Here is a 19,218-nt window from a genome sequence, read left to right on the forward strand (position 1 = left end):
CATTCCTGAATCGCCTTAATTTTTCGCTATCTACTTCAAGGCCCTCCGAGTTGACCACGAAACCTAAGAAAATCACTTTGTCAAAACAAAATGTACACTTTTTAAGATTAGCATACAAGGTCTCCTTTCTAAGAACTTCCAAAACAGATCGAAGATGCATTACATGTTCATCCAACGATTTACTATATATGAGAATATCATCAAAGTGCACAACGCAAAACTTACCAATGAAATTTCACAAAACATAATTCATAAGTCTCATAAAAGTACTAGGAGCGTTGGTTAAGCCGAATGGCATGACCAACCATTCATACAAACCATGTTTCGTTTTAAAAGCGGTCTTCCACTCATCACCTTCACGCATTTGAATCTGATGGTATCCGCTTTTAAGGTCAATTTTTGATAACAATTTGGCGCCACTTAACTCATTGAGCATGTCATCTAAGCGCGGTATAGGATGCCTATACTTAATGGTGATTTTGTTTATAGCATGGCAATCAACGCACATGCGCCAAGTTCCGTCCTTCTTTGGTACCAACAAAACCAGTACGGCACAAGGGCTAAGGCTCTCTCGAATGTAGCCCTTTTCCATGAGTTCATTAACTTGACATTGTAGCTCTTTTGTTTCTTCAGGATTGGTTTGGTATGCTGGTCGGTTCGGAATAATGGCTCTAGGCACAAAGTCAATTTGGTGCTCAATCCCACGAAGGGGTGGCAAACCACTGGGCACATCATCCGGAAAGACGTCTTGGAAATCCTGCAAAAAAGAAACAATAGAAGAAGGGGGATTTCTAGTTAAGTCGTTAGTATTAAACAAGTTTTCCTTATACATAAGTACAAGGATTGGTTGCCTCGCCAAGAATGCCTTTCGAACATCACTTTCTTTTGCAAATACATTCAGTTTTTCACTCATTTTTTCTTTTTCATCTTTCTCTTTTCTCACTTTCTTTTCACTCTCTTTTTTCAGATTTTCTTTCTTTTTCTCATTTTTCTTTTCTTTGTTTTCACTCTTTTCTTTTTCTCTCATTTGATCTACAGAATTTTTCAACTTAATTTGATCCTCATAAACTTGTTTTGGCTTCAACGGAGCTAGTGTTACATTCCTTCCCATGTGCTTGAATGTATAACGGTTTGAATAGCCATCATGAATAACTCGACGATCAAATTGCCACGGGCGGCCAAGTAACAAATGACCCGCATGCATTGGAAAAACATCGCAAAGCACTTAATCGGAATATTTTCCTATGGAGAATGAAACACGTACTTGCTTCATCACCTTTAACTCTCCTCCATCATTGAGCCATTGAAGTTTGTACAGATTTGGATGCTTAGTGGTCGGTAGATTTAGTTTTTCCATCATAAGAGTGCTCGCGACATTCGTACAACTTCCTCCGTCGAGGATGACACTACAAATTTTTACTTGTACTTGACAACGAGTATGGAAGATGTTCTCTCGTTGTTGTTCATCTTCGACACTTTGAATACTTAGACTCTTTTTAACTACAAGGAGTTCTCCATCAAGGGCATGTTCAACTTTGTCTTCGTTGTCAGAAACAATTTCGGGCTCATCTTCAAGTTCTTCCTCCGATTCGATTTCTCCATTTGCACAAACCACCATATTGTTACGATTGGGACATTGGCTGGCGATATGCCCCCTTCCGAGGCACTTAAAGAATTTAATATCCCTTATTCGATTGGCAAATGAATCGGTGGCCTTACCTCTGCTCGTGTCGCCCATAGGTTTATTTGTTTTGGCAGGCACCATGGGCTCCTTGGCACGACTTGGTGGATTATTTTTACTCGTGCTTTGCCCCCATCTCATTGTACTTGTGGTGGGATAACTTCGAATGGTGCCCTTTCACTTGAGTTGCCTCTCCACCTTAATAGCCATATGTACCATGTCCACGATCTCGATATAATGTTGTAATTCCGCAACATTGGCGATGTCTCGGTTGAGACCAGCAAGGAAATGCGCCATCGTTGCTTCACGATCTTCTTGGACATCGGCACGAATCATTGCAATCTCTATTTCTTTGAAATATTCTTCTACACTTCTTGAACCTTGAGTGAGATTTTGGAGTTTTTGATAAAGTTCCCGGTGATAGTAGGATGGAATAAATCGATGTCACATAACAGCCTTCATTTTGGCCCAAGTGGATATTGGCCGTTCTCCATTCCTTCTTCGGCTCGTGGTGAGTTGGTCCCACCAAATCATGGCGTAATCGGAGAACTCAATGGCAGCTAACTTAACCTTCTTGATCCCGGAATAATTATGACAATCGAAAACCAATTCAATCTTCTTTCCCATTCCAAGTAGGCTTCCGGATCAGATCATCCTTGGAAAGATGGAATAGAAAGCTTTATGTTCCTCAAGTCATCATCCACACGTCCTTGATCCCGATTGCCTCGGTTCCTTAGACTTCTTCGCCTTTCACTTTGTTTTGATCCTTGATCACTTTCGGCTCCACTCGGATCATAGAGATCGTCTTGATTGATTTCCAGTTGGCCTCGTTCTCTATGTGGCCCTTGAAGTGTACGTTCTCGTTGAGTCCTCTCCTCGACTCGATCCAAACGTTCGTTGATGGATTCTAACTTATCTCGGAGCATGCGATGAAATTCTCGCAACATGGCTTGTTGAGCCAAATCTAGCACCCCACCTCCTCCAGGCACAACAATTCGGATTGGCTGTCTTCCACCTCCTTCCGCCATGTTTTGTTCAGGATTTTGAGACATAAAAATAAAAACCTCACAACAAAAACCTCACAAATCTCTCGAAAAGAAAAGTTGGTGTCACTCACACTCGTGTTTGTGCTCGATTTCGGCTTTTACCTCCACTCTAATGCGCTCACACACTCGTGCCTTTTTCCACTCAATTTCCTCTCATGATTTCGTAAGCGACTCGTTGTGACTTATCTTAGTCCAGAGGGTCAGCTTCAAAGGGGTGTTACAAGGGATTAATGTTAGGTTATAGGTAGGCTAAATAAATAAGGAGGGTTCGTAGAAAGTGTGGCGAGATAGGAAAGAAGGATATTGAGAGAATGATCAAACTTACAAGATGAAAACACTTTATCAATTCACAGCACTTTGAAACACAAACACTTCTTTTTTTTTAATTCACGAATTGTTTTTTCTTTTTTCTTTTTTCAATTCACTTTTTTTTAAAGTCCTATGTATAAATTTTTTTTTTAAATTTTGGATTTTTTTTCAAATTTTTTTACGTACCTATTCCAAAATGACTTCGAATGCTCGTACTTCTCGTTTTAACAAGCTCTGATACCAAATGATACGATCTTAGTTTAGTAGTTGAATCCGAGTCGTTTAGTTCCCAATCATAAACGAAGAAGTATATTTGAATAAAATGATTGAAGTAAAAGAAAATAAGATTGAGTTTAAAGAAGTCAAATAGGTTTGGAATAAAGATGAGTATGTATTCGGTTTAGGCTAAAACAATGTTAAATAGGTTTGGTCAAATTCGGTTTAGGTTTAGGTAAGCAATGGATTTGGTTTTGGTATGAATTGGAATTGGCTATGGGTACGAAATGGTATGAGCTTTTTTGTACGAAACAAACCAAATTGGCTCAAAAAGGTCAAGGATGAACCAACACTAAAGAAGATTGTTGACCCGAAACTTATAGGACCTAAAAGAGTCAAAATTGGTAATTTAAGAACCTTGACCCGATACTTAGGAAAGTATGAACCAACGGTATTAACGGTGAACGCCACACTCGGGTTTAGGGAGTGATAAGTTCGAAAAAGACTCGAAAAGATGCCACAAAATGTCAAAAGTTCCCTACAAAATGAAAATTTTAGCTATTTATAAGCAGCACCTAAGCTAGCCGAATAGTCACTTACATCCCTTAAAAATTAAGCAAATGAACCAATTAATTGAGCTGGTAAGATTCGGCTGAATAGGAGCTCCAATGGTCAGCTTCTAGATGGATAAATGAACCTTGAACAACTTAGATGGTGCATGGATGAGCTAGGTTCGGCCAATGAGCATAATAAGCTCATTTAAGTTGCAACGTTTGCTGAAAAGTGACCAGCAATTAAAAGGGACTTGAACAGCCAAATGAAGTGTGAAAGCTCAGCTTTGAAGAGTCATGGAGTGTGAAAAGAAGGGACCGAACAACCAAGATGCATGCAGCAATGTGAAAGGATTAAATGGCAGCTTTGGAGATGGAAACATCATCCCTTTTAGCCGAATGGTCACTTAGAAGACTTCAAAAATCAGTACACCATTTTGAATGCATTCCATGCATGTATCGCCAGATACATTGAACCCAACATGCATGAATATTCTTAAAGGCTCTCCACATTCGGCCAACCTACAAAATGAACAAAATGAACTTAATTAATTGATATTCAGCTGAAACATAATTAAAACATAATCTAGACATCTTAAATTCTTATAATTAAAACAAAACACAATTAATTGAAATAAGATAAGACAAATTAAAGCATGCAATAACACAAACTTATTTATGGGCTGTAGTAAATAAAAAAACTTAATAACATGCAATTAATCACAAATTAAATAAGGTTTGTCCAGATTTGAACCAATTAAATGTCAAATATAAATTGAGCTAAATAAATTAACATATTAATTTATTTCAGCAACTATGTAATCGCATAATGAAATTGAGCTGAAACAAAAGTTATCGAGCTAAAATTAAGCTGTTTCGAGCTCATTGAGCTGGAATGGAGCTTAAATCAGCTCGAAACAAATTGCACGGAGAGCTCATAGAATTGGCCTGAGCTTCTTCGATGTGTCCAACCAAGGTTTCTCCCCAAACTTTATCAACTAAAACTAAAATAGCCTCCTTGAATTGCTTGTCTCGTGATCGCGTGATAGGACCTTGGGCAGCTCCAAAGGTTCCTTGTTCGAGCTAGGTAGGACTTGAGGCGTGGCCGTATCAATGAGTATATCATCAAAATACACGACACAAAACTTACCAATGAACATTCGCAAAACATAATTCATAAGTCTTATAAAAGTACTAGGAGCATTGGTTAGGCCAAATGGCATGACCAACCATTCATACAAACCATGTTTCGTTTTAAAAGCGGATTTCCATTCATCACCTTCTCGCATTCGAATCTGATGGTATCCGCTTTTGAGGTGAATTTTCGAAAATAGTTTGGCACCACTTAACTCGTCGAGCATATCGTCTAGGCGCGGTATAGGATGCCTATACTTAATGGTGATTTTGTTTATAGCACGACAATCAACACACATGCACCAAGCCCCGTCCTTCTTTGGTACCAACAAAACTGGAACAGCGCAAGGACTAAGGCTCTCTCGAATGTAGCCTTTTTCCATGAGTTCGTTGACTTGTCGTTGAATCTCTTTGGTCTCTTCGGGATTGGTCCGGTATGCTAGTCAGTTCAGAATAACGGCTCCAGGCACAAAGTTGATTCGGTGCTCACTCCCACGAAGGGGTGGCAACCTACTTGGAACATCATCTGGAAACACGTCTTTGAAATCCTGTAAGAGAGACAAAATAGAAGAAGGGGGATTTCTGGTTAAGTCATTAGTGTTAAACAAGTTTTCATTATACATAAGTACAAGGATCGGTTGCCTCATCAAAAATGCCTTCCGTACATCACTAATTCTCGCAAATACATTCAATTTTTCACTTTCTTTTTCTTTTTCATCACTCTCTTTTCTCGCATTCTTTTCACTCTCTTTTTTTAATTTTTCTTTTTTCTTCTCATTTTTCTTTTCTTTTATGTTTTCACTCTTTTCTTTTTCCCTCATTTACTCTACAGAATTTTTCAACTTAAGTTGGTCCTCGTAAACTTGCTTTGGTGTCAACGGAGCTAATGTCACATTGCTTGAATGTATACCTATTGGTATACCCGTCATGTAGCACTCGTCGATCAAATTGCCACGGTCGTTGATACGAGTCACAAAGGCCCAATTCAAGCTCAAGAATGTGATGGGCTCAAATTACCACAAGGCCCAATAACGAGGTCAAAGTCCAGGAAAATGCGTATGAAACTAAATGGAACCGTTCAAGACTTCATTAGCAAGGCCTTAGATGCGTACACGAAGGAAAAAGAAAATCGAGATTTACTTTCTTGTTTTCAAGAAAATCAAGAAACCAAATCTTGGTCCAATTTTGCTGTTTTGAGCGATTTCAAGAATCAAGAAAATCAAGATTTCAAATCATGGAAATCTTGGCCCAAGAAACTGAATCTTGCAGCTAAAGCGCATTGGATCTCAGTTACGAGCATCAACGAGCCAATTTTGGGAGAGAACGGATTATAAGCCCAAGTTCTTGAAGATACGACCGAATAAGATGTTCCAAGCCCAACCAAGAAGTTTAAATTAGACTTAGTTGAAAATCAGGCCAAATTGTCAAAGTGGCCCAATTTGTAAGATTTTAATTTTTTTAAATACTTAGTTTTAATTTTTAGACTTTATGAATAAATTCCGTATGTAAAAATTCAGCCCAAGAGGCCTATTAAAAGCCTTGGCCGAATTTCTCTTGAAGTTAATAATTAGGGTTTTTTTTTAGTTTTCCTAGTAGGGTTAGGAAAATAGTTAAAAGGCCTATAATATGGCTTGGCTGGCCACCCTTAGCAATCAATTAGAATGAAATCAGATTTTTGTTGAATGAGAATTCTCTTTGAGTTTCTCCAAGAATTTTCTCTTGAGTTTTCTTTAGAAGTAGTTTTAACAATCTTTTGATTGTGGGAGCCATCTTCAGCCTTCTTCTTACCGTGTTTCTACATTGGAGGGTAGATTGGAGCCGATTGAAGGGAGTTGTGCAATCTTTCTTAATTTCAAGGTTCTTAGGACTTTCTTTATCTTTCTTGCTGTTTATTCCTCTTTAATTATTCTTCTTGTGCAGAATTATTGGTTAACTTGTTTTATGGTTCTTGTTGCGTTTTAGCCATTCCAAACTTCAAGATCTATTTTTACAACATTCTTTGGCATCAAGAAACTTTCTTCATTCATATTTTTCAGATTTCTTGCCGCCCAAGTATTCTATTTTCTATCTCGATTTGGGTTTCTTAATCTTTGAGGTTAATTTTCTGTTTTCTATTTCCATTTCAGCCCAAGTGTTTATAGCTCTCGTTGGACTTTCCCGTGACTTAACAACTCGATCTTGGTCCACACGAACCTTCTATCAGTCGTCCAAGTAACAAGTGGCTCGTGTGCATAGGGACGACATCACATAGCACTTCATCGGAATATTTTCCTATGGAGAATGAGACATGTACTTACTTTGTCACTTTTAGCTCTCCTCCATCGTTGAGCCATTAGAGTTTGTACGGATTTGGATGTTTGGTGGTTGGAAAATTTAACTTCTCCACCATGAGAGTGCTTGCCACATTCGTACAACTTCCGCCGTTGATGATAACGCTACAAAGTTTTCCTTGGACTTGGCAACGAGTATGGAAGATGTTTTCTTATTGTTGCTCATCTTCCACGCTTTGAATGCTTAGGCTCCTTTTAACTACAAGGAGTTCTCCATCAAGGGCATGTTCAACTTCTTCTTCATTGTCAGAAATCACTTCAGGCTCATCTTCTAGTTCTTCCTCCTCCGATTTAATTTCTCCATTTGCACGAACCACCATATTGCTACGGTTGGGACATTGGCTGGCAATATGCAACCTTCCGAGGCACTTAAAGCACTTGATATCCCTTGTTTGATTGGCAAATGAATCTGTCGCCTTACCTTTGCTTGTGTCGCCAATAGGTTTATTTGTCTTAGCAGGCACAATTAGATCTTTGGCACGACTTGGTAGATTATTTTTACTCGTGCTTTGTCCCAATCTCATTGTGTTCGTGGTAGGATAACTTCAAACGGTGCCCTTTCGTTTGAGTTGCTTCTCCACCTTAATGGCCATATGCACCATGTCCATGATCTTGATATAATGTTGTAATTCCACAACATTGGCGATGTCTCGATTGAGACCAGCAAGGAAACGTGCCATCGTTGCTTCACGATCTTATTGGACATCCGCACGGATCATTGCAATCTCCATTTCTTTAAAAGAATCTTTAACACTTCTTGAACCTTCAGTGAGATTTTGGAGTTTCTGATAGAGTTCCCAGTGGATATTTGCCGTATCACAGCCTTCATTTCAGCCCAAGTTGATATTTGCCGTTCCCAGTTCCTTCTCCGACTCGTGTGAGTTGGTCCAACCAAATCATGGCATAGTCACAAAATTCAATGGCTACCAATGATATGGGGTTTTGCCTGGACCAAGATCGAGTTGTCAAGCCACGAGAAACTCCTAAGAAAGTTTTAGACGATCAGATCTGAAACGAAACAACAAAACTTAATTAGAATCAATTAGATCTGGAAACTAAAAATCCCCAAATCAATAAAGAACAGCCAATAATCAAAACACTTATGAATATATGTTCTTGGAAGCCAAGAACACGAAATTAAGCCCCAAGATTAACTTCCAATCAGCCGAAACTATGAAAGAACTGAAAACAGCAACTAAATTAAAAACAGATTGCGAAATCAATGGACACTAGTTCTAGGGATTGGACGGCAAGAAAATGGGGATTTTTTGTTGAATAAAAAATGTTTCTTTATGTCCAAGGAAGTGTCGAATCAGATCTTGAAGTTTGGAATGGCGAAAATGAAACAAGAACAATTAATCCTAAATTATTCAAGAAAACAGCACAAGCAGAATGTAATAAAGAAGAATGAACAACAAAAGAATAAAGAAAAGTCCTAAGAAGCCTTGAAATCCCGAAAGATTTCACAACTCCCTTCAAACAGCTCTAATCTCCCCTCTAATGAAGATCAATGGCAAGAAGAAGGCTGAAGATGGCTCCCACAATCAAAAAGATTGTTAAAACTACTTCTAAAGAAAACTCAAGAGAAAATTCTTGAAGAACTCAAAGAGAATTTTCACTCAAAGCAAATCTGAAATTTTCAATGTAATTGTAATGTGTTTAACAAGGGTGGCCGGCCATGCCTATAAATAGGCCTTATAACTATTTTCTAATGTCATTAGGAAAACTTAAAAAAATGTAATTAACAAATTTAAGAGGGAAATTCAGCCAAGGCATTTTAATGGGCTGCTTGGGCCGAATTTTTACATATATTACTCCTAAAGTCTAAAAATTAAATTAATCAATTAAAATTTTTACAAATTGGGCCACTTTAACAATTTGGCCTGATTTTCAACTAAGTATGGTTTGACTTATTGGTTGGGCTTAGAATCTTCTTATTGGGCCCTACCTTCAAGAACTTGGGCTTGTAGTCCATCTCCTACCGAAATTGGCTCGTTGATGCTCGTAACAGAGATCCAATGTGCTTTGGCTGCATGATTCGATTTCTTGGACCAAGATTTCCAAGATTTGAAATCTTGATTTTCTTGATTCTTGAAATCGCTCCAAACAGTAAAATTGGGCCAAGATTCGGTTTCTTGATTTTCTTGAAAACAAGAAAGTGAATCTTGATTTTCTCATTCTTTTGTGTACGCATCTAAGGCCTTGCTAACAAATTCCTGAATGGTCCCATTTAGTTTGGAACGCATTTGTCGGGCCTTTGACCTCGTTATTGGGCCTTGTGGTAATTTGAGCCCATCACGTTCTTGAGCTTGGGTTGGGCCTTTGTGACTCGTATCATTCCCCCCTTCCTGAAAAAGATTCATCCTCGAATTTGAAAAATCAAATGGGAACAAGTCAGCCACATTAAAAGTAGAACTTACATTGTACTCACCAGGTAGATCAATTTTATAGGCATTGTCATTGATCCGTTCGAGTACTTGGAAAGGTCCATCGCCCCTTGGGTCCAACTTGGACTTTCTTTTTGTTGGAAATCGTTCTTTCCTCATATGGGTCCAAACCCAATCTCCGAGTTCAAAGAAAACCCGTTTGCACCTCTTGTTTGCTTTGTTGGTGTTGATGTCATTTGTTTTGGCTATTCACTGCCTAGCCTTCTCGTGTAAGGATTTTACCAACTCAGCAATAGTGGAGAAATCTTTCACAAATCGATAAAAACTAGCTAAACTATGGAAAGATCTCACCTCAGTTATCAATTTAGGAGTTGGCCACTCCTTGATTGCCTTAACTTTGTCCTCATCGACATGAATACCTTGAGCATTAATTATGAAACCTAAAAATATTAGCTTATCACAACAAAATGTGCTATTATCAAGGTTGGCAAACAATTTTTCAGCTCTTAGAATGTCTAAAACCGTTCTAACATGGAAAACATGATCATCTAATGTTGTTGAGTAAATTAAAATGTCATCAATCCAAGAATGGCAATTATCGACAATAACATACAATACCTTTTCAAAATTCAAGTCATGAGCAAAGTCATCAATACGAGTTGAGTGAAGTTGTTTAGAGAATAGAGAAACTTCACCTTGCTTATCATTAGAGGTGGGAAAACGAGGATCAGTTTTACCTTGTTCAATCAATTGAAAACATCTCTCGGTAGAAGGGTAATGAAGCTGGAACCTGTCCATGGGTGGAATCTTGCAAACCTGGAACAAAGAGAAATCACAAGGCGATTTCGAATGGGGATTAGCAAAAATATTCCTCCCTTGTGTTTGAGCACTCTCTTCTTCTTCACTCATTCCTTGTTTAAGCTCTTTCTCTTTTTCACTCACTTTATTCACATTTTCTTTTGTTTCTCTCTCGCTTTCCTTTTCGCCTTTTTCATTTTCATTTTCTTCTTTTTCACTTGTATTTTTCTCTTCTCATTTTTTGTTTTCCTCACTTGTTTTAACAATAGAATTTTTTAGTTTGATTTGGTCTCATGGACTTGTTACGGAGTGAGCAGCACTAAGGTGACTTTCCTTTCTTGATGCTTGAAAGGACACCTATTGGTACGATCATCGTGGGTGACCTTTTGATCCCTTTGCCATGGTTCTCCTAGTAACAAATGGCAGGCTTGAATAGGCACTACGTCGCACACGACTTCATCTTGATTCTTGCCGATAGAAAAGGCAATACGCACTTGTTGAGTGACCTTAAATTGGCCTTCGTTGCTAAGCCCTTGTAGTTGATAAGGTCGTGGATGCTTGGTAGTGGTTAAGCAAAGCTTTTCCACCATCATCGTGCTGGCTACGTTCGAGCAAGTTTCACCATCAATAATAACTCTACAAAGCTTACCTTGTACATGGTAGCGAGTATGAAAGAGATGTTCTCGTTGCTGCTCGCTCTTTGGTTTTCCCAAAGAGGGTTGTCCGCGATCATGAACGTCATAGTCAGTTCTAGGGACACATCTAGGAGCGTGCCTATGAGCACGAGGTTGGTTATCCACATCCTCTTTAATTGGACCCCGATACTGAGGCTCTTGATCCAATCACATCTCATTGATAGTAGCACTCAATGTTCGAAGTAAGGCAGCCCATTCGTCTAACTATTGTTGGATATTTTTAAATTTATCATGGACATCATTATGGTCATCATCAACTTGACCAACTCTCGACATTTTTTTTTCTTTTTTCAAAAACCTGCAAAACAAACACTCAACACTCAAAAAGGAAAATTAGTATTTCTCACCATTAATCACTCAAAAAGAAAAAAAATCAAATTCTCAAAGAGGTAGAATTCAGTCTTGTGAGTTCTTTAGTAGATTCTATATCAACCAATTATAAAGTGTATGAACCGAAACTACCAAAGAATCCTAATTTGCACTAGGATGCCTAAAACTAATGAGACACCAATTGATTTGTGTTGCACCGAGGAAGAATTGTGCACACCTAAAAATCCTGCTAACACAAGAAACAAGAAAGTGTTAGATAGTGTAAAGGGAGAATAAAGGCAAAACAAATAAAAACCTACAGCTAAGAATCAATAAAAATTGCTGAAATCAAAAAACTCGAAAAACTGCGGAGTAACTTGACAACTTCGTTTGAGTTGTTCTCGATCTCCAAAAATCACAAAATTAAATCTGGAATGTCCTTAAATATTTAATTTTTTATCTGGAATGTTTGGGCACCAAAATCAACCCGCTAAATATTTTTTTTAATTTTTATTGGATTTCATATTTTTCAATTTTTTTGACTTTTTTGACTGACTGTTTTGTAGGAGATATTTTTCTACTATCAATCACGGTGCCAAAAATATGTATGTAAAATTTCAGATCAATCGGACAATGTTTACCCACTCAAATGAATTTTTTTCGAAAAACTTTTCTGGGTAAAACTGCTGTTTGTAGTTTAAAAAATAGAGATCAGTTTAGATATTAACCAAGAACACCCAAAACACCCAAAATCTGATACCAAATGATAGAGGGTCACGCGCGGACCAAGACCAAGTTGTCAAGCCACGAGAAACTCCTAAGAAAGTTTTAGACGATCAGATCTGAAACGAAACAGCAAAACTTAATTAGAATGAACTAGATCTTGAAACTAAAAATCCCCAAATCAATAAAGAACAACCAAGAATCTAAACACTTATGAATAGATGTTCTTGGAAGCCAAGAACATGAAATTAAGCCCCAAGATTAACTTCCAATCAGCTGAAACTATCAAAGAACACAAAATAACAACTAAATTAAAAATAGATTGTGAAATCAATGGACACTAGTTCTAGGGATTGGACAGCAAGAAAACGGGGATTTTTTTGTGAATCAAAAATGTTTCTTTATGTCCAAGGAAGTGTCGAATCAGATCTTAAAGTTTGGAATGGCTGAAACGAAACAAGAACAATTAATCCTAAATTATTCAACAAAACAGCACAAGCAGAATGTAATAAAGAAGAATGAACAACAAAAGAATAAAGAAAAGTCCTAAGAAGCCTTAAAATCCCGAAAGATTTCACAACTCCCTTCAAACAGCTCTAATCTCCCCTCTAATGAAGATCAATGGCAAGAAGAAGGCTGAAGATGGCTCCAATAATCAAAAAGATTGTTAAAACTACTTCTAAAGAAAACTCAAGAGAAAATTCTTGAAGAACTCAAAGAGAATTTTCACTCAAAGCAAATCTGAAATTTTCAATGTAATTGTAATGTGTTTAACAAGGGTGGCCGGCCATGCCTATAAATAGGCCTTATAACTATTTCCGAATGTCATTAGGAAAACTTAAAAAAACGTAATTAACAAATTTAAGAGGGAAATTCAGCCAAGGCATTTTAATGGGTTGCTTGGGCCGAATTTTTACATATATTGCTCCTAAAGTCTAAAAACTAAATTAAACAATTAAAATTTTTACAAATTGGGCCACTTTAACAATTTGGCCTGATTTTCAACTAAGTATGGTTTGACTTATTGGTTGGGCTTGGAATCCTCTTATTGGGCCCTGCCTTCAAGAACTTGGGCTTGTAGTCCATCTCCTACCGAAATTGGCTCGTTGATGCTCGTAACGGAGATCCAATGCGCTTTGGCTGTAAGATTCGGTTTCTTGGACCATGATTTCCAAGATTTGCAATCTTGATTTTCTTGATTCTTGAAATCGCTCCAAACAGCAAAATTGGGCCAAGATTCGGTTTCTTGATTTTCTTGAAAACAAAAAAGCAAATCTTGATTTTCTCTTTCTTTTCTGTATGCATCTAAGGCCTTGCTAACAAATTCCTGAATGGTCCCATTTAGTTTGGAACGCATTTGTCGGGCCTTTGACCTCGTTGTTGGGCCTTTGTGACTCGTATTAGTCAACTTTACTGTTTTGCTATTTTGAGCTATTTCAAGAATCAAGAAAATCAAGATTTCAAATCTTGGAATTCTTGGTCCAAGAAACTGAATCTTGCAGCTAAGGCGCATTGGATCTCAGTTACGAGCATCAACGAACCAATTTCGGGAGAGAAGGGATTACAAGCCCAAGTTCTTGAAGATACGACCCAATAAGATGTTCCAAGCTCAACCAAGAAGTTTAAATTAGACTTAGTTGAAAATCAGGCCAAATTGTCAAAGTGGCCCAATTTGTAAAATTTTAATTCTTTAAATACTTAGTATTAATTTTTAGACTTTATGAATAAATTTCTATGTAAGAATTCAGTCCAAGAGGCCCATTTAAAGGCCTTGGATGAAATTCCCTTCAAAAGGCTTCTTAGGACTTTCTTTATCTTTCTTGTTGTTTATTCCTCTTTAATTTTTTCTACTTGTGCCTAATTATTGGTTAACTTGTTTTATTGTTCTTGTTGCGTTTCAGCCATTCCAAACTTCAAGGTCTGTTTTTGTAACATTCTTTGGCATCAAGAAGTGTCCTTTATTCATATTTTCCAGATTTCTTGCTGCCCAAGTATTCTATTTTCTATCTCGATTTGGGTTTCTTGATCTTTGAGGTTAATTTTATGTTTTCTGTTTCCGTTTCAGCCCAAGTGTTTATAGATCTTGTTGGACTTTCCCGTGACTTGACAACTCGATCTTGATCCACGCGCAACCATCTATCTTTTGGTATTAGATTTTGGGTTTTTTGGGTGTTCTTGGTTGATTTCTAAACTTATTTCCTTAAAAAAACAGTACATAGCAGTTTTACCTAGAAAAATATTTGACAAAATTCATTTGAGTGGGTAAATGTTGTCCGATTGGTCTAAAATTTTATATGCATATTTGTGGCACTGTGGTAGAATATGAAAAAATATTTTCCGCAAAAAAATCTGTAGAAAAAGTCAAAAAAATAGAAAAAGATGAAATCAAATAAAAATTAAAAAATATTCAGCGGGTTGAGTTTAGTATCGAAACTTTCCTGATCAAATATAAAATATTTAAGGACATTCCAGTTTAAATTTCGTGATTTTTGGAGATCAGGAACACTTCGAACGAAGTTGTCAAGTTACTCCGCAGTTTTTTTGGGTTTTCGGGTGTCAGCAATTTTTATTGATTCTTAGTTGTAGGTTTTCATTTGTTTTGCTTTTATTCTTCCTTTACACTATCTAACACCTTCTTATTTCTTGTGTTAGTAGGATTTAAAAGTGTGCACAATTCTTCCTCGGTGCGACACAAATCAATTGGAGTCTCGTCACTTTTTGGATTCCTAGTGCAATTAGGATTATTTGGCAGTTACGGTTCATACACTTTCTAATTGGTTGATATAGACTCTACTAAAGAACTCACAAGACTGAATTCTACCTCTTTGAGAATTTGATTTTCCTTTTTGAGTGATTAACGGTGAGGTTTGTTAATTTTTGAGTGTTGAATGTTAGTTTTGCAGGTATTCCCCCCCCCAAAAAAAGGATGTCTAGAATTGGTCAAGTCATTGATTTTCCAGATTCAAGGACGAATCTTTTTGAGGAAGGGGGAATGATACGAGTCACAAAGGCCAAACTCAAGCTGAAGAACGTGATGGGCTGAAATTATCACAAGGCCCAATAACGAGGTCAAAGGCTAGGCAAATTCGTATGAAACTAAATGGAACCGTTCAAGACTTCAGTAGCAAGGCCTTAGATGTGCCCCCTTTTCTCCTGAGTTAAGGTTAAGTAAAAGAAGACAGGGGAATGGGTTTGATTCGGAGATTTTTCTCCTATTCATGTATAGATACGTAAGGAGATTTTCATCCCCTGTATGCTATTTTACGTATTCCATATTAAAAAGGAATTGGGAATAGAGAATCTATACTAAAGAAGGGTCTAATTCTTTAGTATATGTTCTTATTTGATTTGATACATTGTAGTTAGTTACATCGGCGAATTAGGTGAAGGTGCAGAAAGAGAGGGATTCGAACCCTCGGTAAACAAGAGTCTACATAGCAGCTCCAATGCTACGCTTTGAACCACTCGGCCATCTCTCCTACATAATGGAGAGCATACAAAAGCTTTAGAATATTATTTTCGAGCACTAGAACGAAACCCGTTCTTACCACAAGCTTTTAATAATATGGCTGTGATCTGTCATTATGTTCGACTATCTCCACTATAGAAATAAAAAAAGGAAAGAAAGAGCAAATACGGTAGTAAATAAATACGCTAGGAAATAAACACGCTAGTAAATAAAATACTAGAAAAAAATAGGCTTTCTACATATTGCATCGTCCAAAAAACGATTTTTATCAGCTGTAACAGAAAAAGAAACTTCATAGAAGTCGAAATATGATGAAATATATATGCCTAGATACTTTATTCTATGGATAAAGATCTAATTGATAGAGAAAGCACCGTAAAGATCAATTAGCGAGGTTTTGAGCCGATACAATAAATAAGAACTGCTTATTTATGTCATGATATGAGATAAAAATTAGGAATCGACTTATGTAATAGAGCCGATCCCCTAAGTATACAAAGGAAAAAGAAAATCAAGATTCACTTTCTTGTTTTCAAGAAATTCAAGAAACCGAATCTTGGTCCAATTTTGCTGTTTTGAGCGATTTCAAGAATCAAGAAAATCAAGATTTCAAATCTTGGAAATCTTGGTCCAAGAAACTGAATCTTGCAGCTAAGGCGCATTGGATCTCAGTTACGAGAATCAACGAACCAATTTTGGGAGAGAAGGGATTACAAGCCCAAGTTCTTGAAGATACGACCCAATAAGAGTCCCCAGCCCAACCAAGAAGTTTAAAGTAGACTTAGTTGAAAATCAGGCGAAATTGTCAAAGTGGCCCAATTTGTAAAATTTTAATTCTTTAAATACTTAGTTTTAATTTTTAGACTTTATAAATAAATTTCTATGTAAGAATTCAGTCCAAGAGGCCCATTTAAAGGCCTTGGACGAAATTCCCATGAAAGGCTTCTTAGGACTTTCTTTATCTTGCTGTTTATTCCTCTTTAATTTTTTCTGCTTGTGCCAAATTATTGGCATTTCAGCCATTCCAAACTTCAAGATCTGTTTTTGTAACATTCTTTGGCATCAAGAAACATCCTTTATTCATATTTTCCAGATTTCTTGCCGCCCAAGTATTCTATTTTCTATCTCGATTTGGGTTTCTTGATCTTTGAGGTTAATTTTCTGTTTTCTATTTCCGTTTCAGCCCAAGTGTTTATAGCTCTCGTTGGACTTTTCTGTGACTTGACAACTCGATCTTGGTCCGCGCGCAACCCTCTATCATGTAAGCTATAGGTAGGCTAAAAGAAACAAGGATGATTTGACTAAGTGTGGTGTGAAATGAAAGAAAGGATATTGGGAAAAATGATCAGAATTACAAAATCGAAACAACTTTCTCAATTTACAGCACTTGACACAATCCTTTTTTTTTAATTCATGAAATTTCTTATTTTTTAATTCACTTTTTTTTAAATTTCGTGCGTATATATATATTTTTTAATTTTGGATTTTTTTTCGAACCTTTTTTTACGTACCTATTGTGGAATAACTTCGAGCACTCGTACTTCTCGTATTAACCAACTCTGATACCAAATGATACGATCTCAGTTTAGTAGTTGAATCTGAGTCGTTTAGTTCCCGATCGAAAACGAAGAAGTATATTTGAATTTAACGATTCAAGGAAAAGAAAATATGTTTGGGTTCGAAGAAGTCAAGTAGGTTCGAACAAAGATGGATATGGATTTGGTTTAGGCTAGAAAAGATGTGGAATAGGTTTGGTCAAATTCGGTTTAGGTTTAATTAGAAAATTGCTTTGGTTTGGGTATGAATTGGAATTGGGTATTGGTACGAAATGGTATGGGATTTTTGGTACGAAATGGCTCAAAAAGGTCAAGATTGAACCAACACTAAAGAAGAGTGTTGACCCGAAACTTATAGGACCTAAAAGAGTTTGAAATGGTTAATTGAAACCTTGACCCGATACTTAGGAAATTATGAACCAAAGGTATGAAAGTGAATGCCACACTCGGTTTAAGGAGTGATGAGTTCAGAAAAAGACTCAGAAAGACGCCACTAGAAGCTAGATAAGTCTTACAGGTCTCGAAGGAAATTTGAGAGAAAATGACTGATAGAGAATCGCGCGCGGACCAAGATCGAGTTGTCAAGTCACGGGAAAGTCCAATGAGAGTTATAAACACTTGGGCTAAAACTGAAACAGAAAACAAAAAATTAACCTCAAAGATCAAGAAGCCCAAATCGAGATACAAAATAGAATACTTGGGCGACAAGAAATCTGGAAAATATCAATAAAGGACGTTTCTTGATGCCAAAGAATGTTCCAAAAATAGATCTTGAAGTTTGAATGGCTGAAACGCAACAAGAATAATAAAACAAGTTAACCAACAATTCGACACAAGCAGAAAAAATTAAAGAGGAATAAACAGCAAGAAAAATAAAGAAAGTCCTAAGAAGCCTTGAAATCAAGAAAGATTTCACAACTCCCTTCAATCGGCTCCAATCTACCCTCCAATGTAGAAACACGGCAAGAAGAAGGCTGAAGATGGCTCCCACAATCTAAAAGATTGTTAAAACTACTTCTAAAGAAAACTCAAGAGAAAATTCTTGGAGAAACTCAAAGAGAATTCTCATTCAACAAAAATCTGATTTCATTCTAATTGATTGCTAAGGGTGGCCGACCAAGCCATATTATAGGCCTTTTCACTATTTTCCTAACCCTACTAGGAAAACTAAAAAAAAACCCTACTTATTAACTTCAAGGGAAATTCGGCCAAGGCTTTTAATGGGTCTCTTGGGCTGAATTTTTACATAGGAATTTATTCATAAAGTCTAAAAATTAAAACTAAGTATTTAAAGAATTAAAATCTTACAAATTGGGCCACTTTGATAATTTGGCCTGATTTTCAACTAAGTCTAATTTAAACTTCTTGGTTGGGCTTGGAACATCTTATTGGGTCGTATCTTTAAGAACTTGAGCTTGTAATCTGTTCTCTCCCAAAATTGGCTCGTTGATGCTTGTAACTGAGATCCAATGCGCTTTAGTGGCAAGATTCAGTTTCTTGGGCCAAGATTTCCAAGATTTGAAATCTTGATTTTCTTGATTCTTGAAATCGCTCAAAATAGCAAAATTGGACCAAGACTCGGTTTCTTGATTTTCTTGAGAACAAGAAAGTGAATCTTGATTTTCTTTTTCCTTTGTGTACGCATCTAAGGCCTTGCTAATGAAGTCTTGAACGGTTCTATTTAGTTTCATACACATTTGCCTGGCCTTTGACCTCGTTATTAGGCCTTGTGGTAATTTGAGCCCATCACGTTCTTGAGCTTGAATTGGGCCTTTGTGACTCGTATCAATGACTCACAAATTCAGCAGCAATTCATTAAAAATATGCCAAAAGTTCTTTTACAAAATGAAATTAACAACTGTTTATAAGCAGAGCCTAAGCCAGCCGAATAGTCACATTCATTCTTAAGAACTAAGCAAATGAACCCAATTATTTGAGCTAGCAAGATTCGACTGAATGTGAGCTCCAATGGTCAGCTTCTAGAGTGAACAATGGACTTGGAAGCTTCGGAAGA

The sequence above is a fragment of the Gossypium hirsutum genome, chromosome D04 (genome assembly GCF_007990345.1).
Source record: "Gossypium hirsutum isolate 1008001.06 chromosome D04, Gossypium_hirsutum_v2.1, whole genome shotgun sequence".
In the NCBI taxonomy this organism is placed as follows: domain Eukaryota; kingdom Viridiplantae; phylum Streptophyta; class Magnoliopsida; order Malvales; family Malvaceae; genus Gossypium; species Gossypium hirsutum.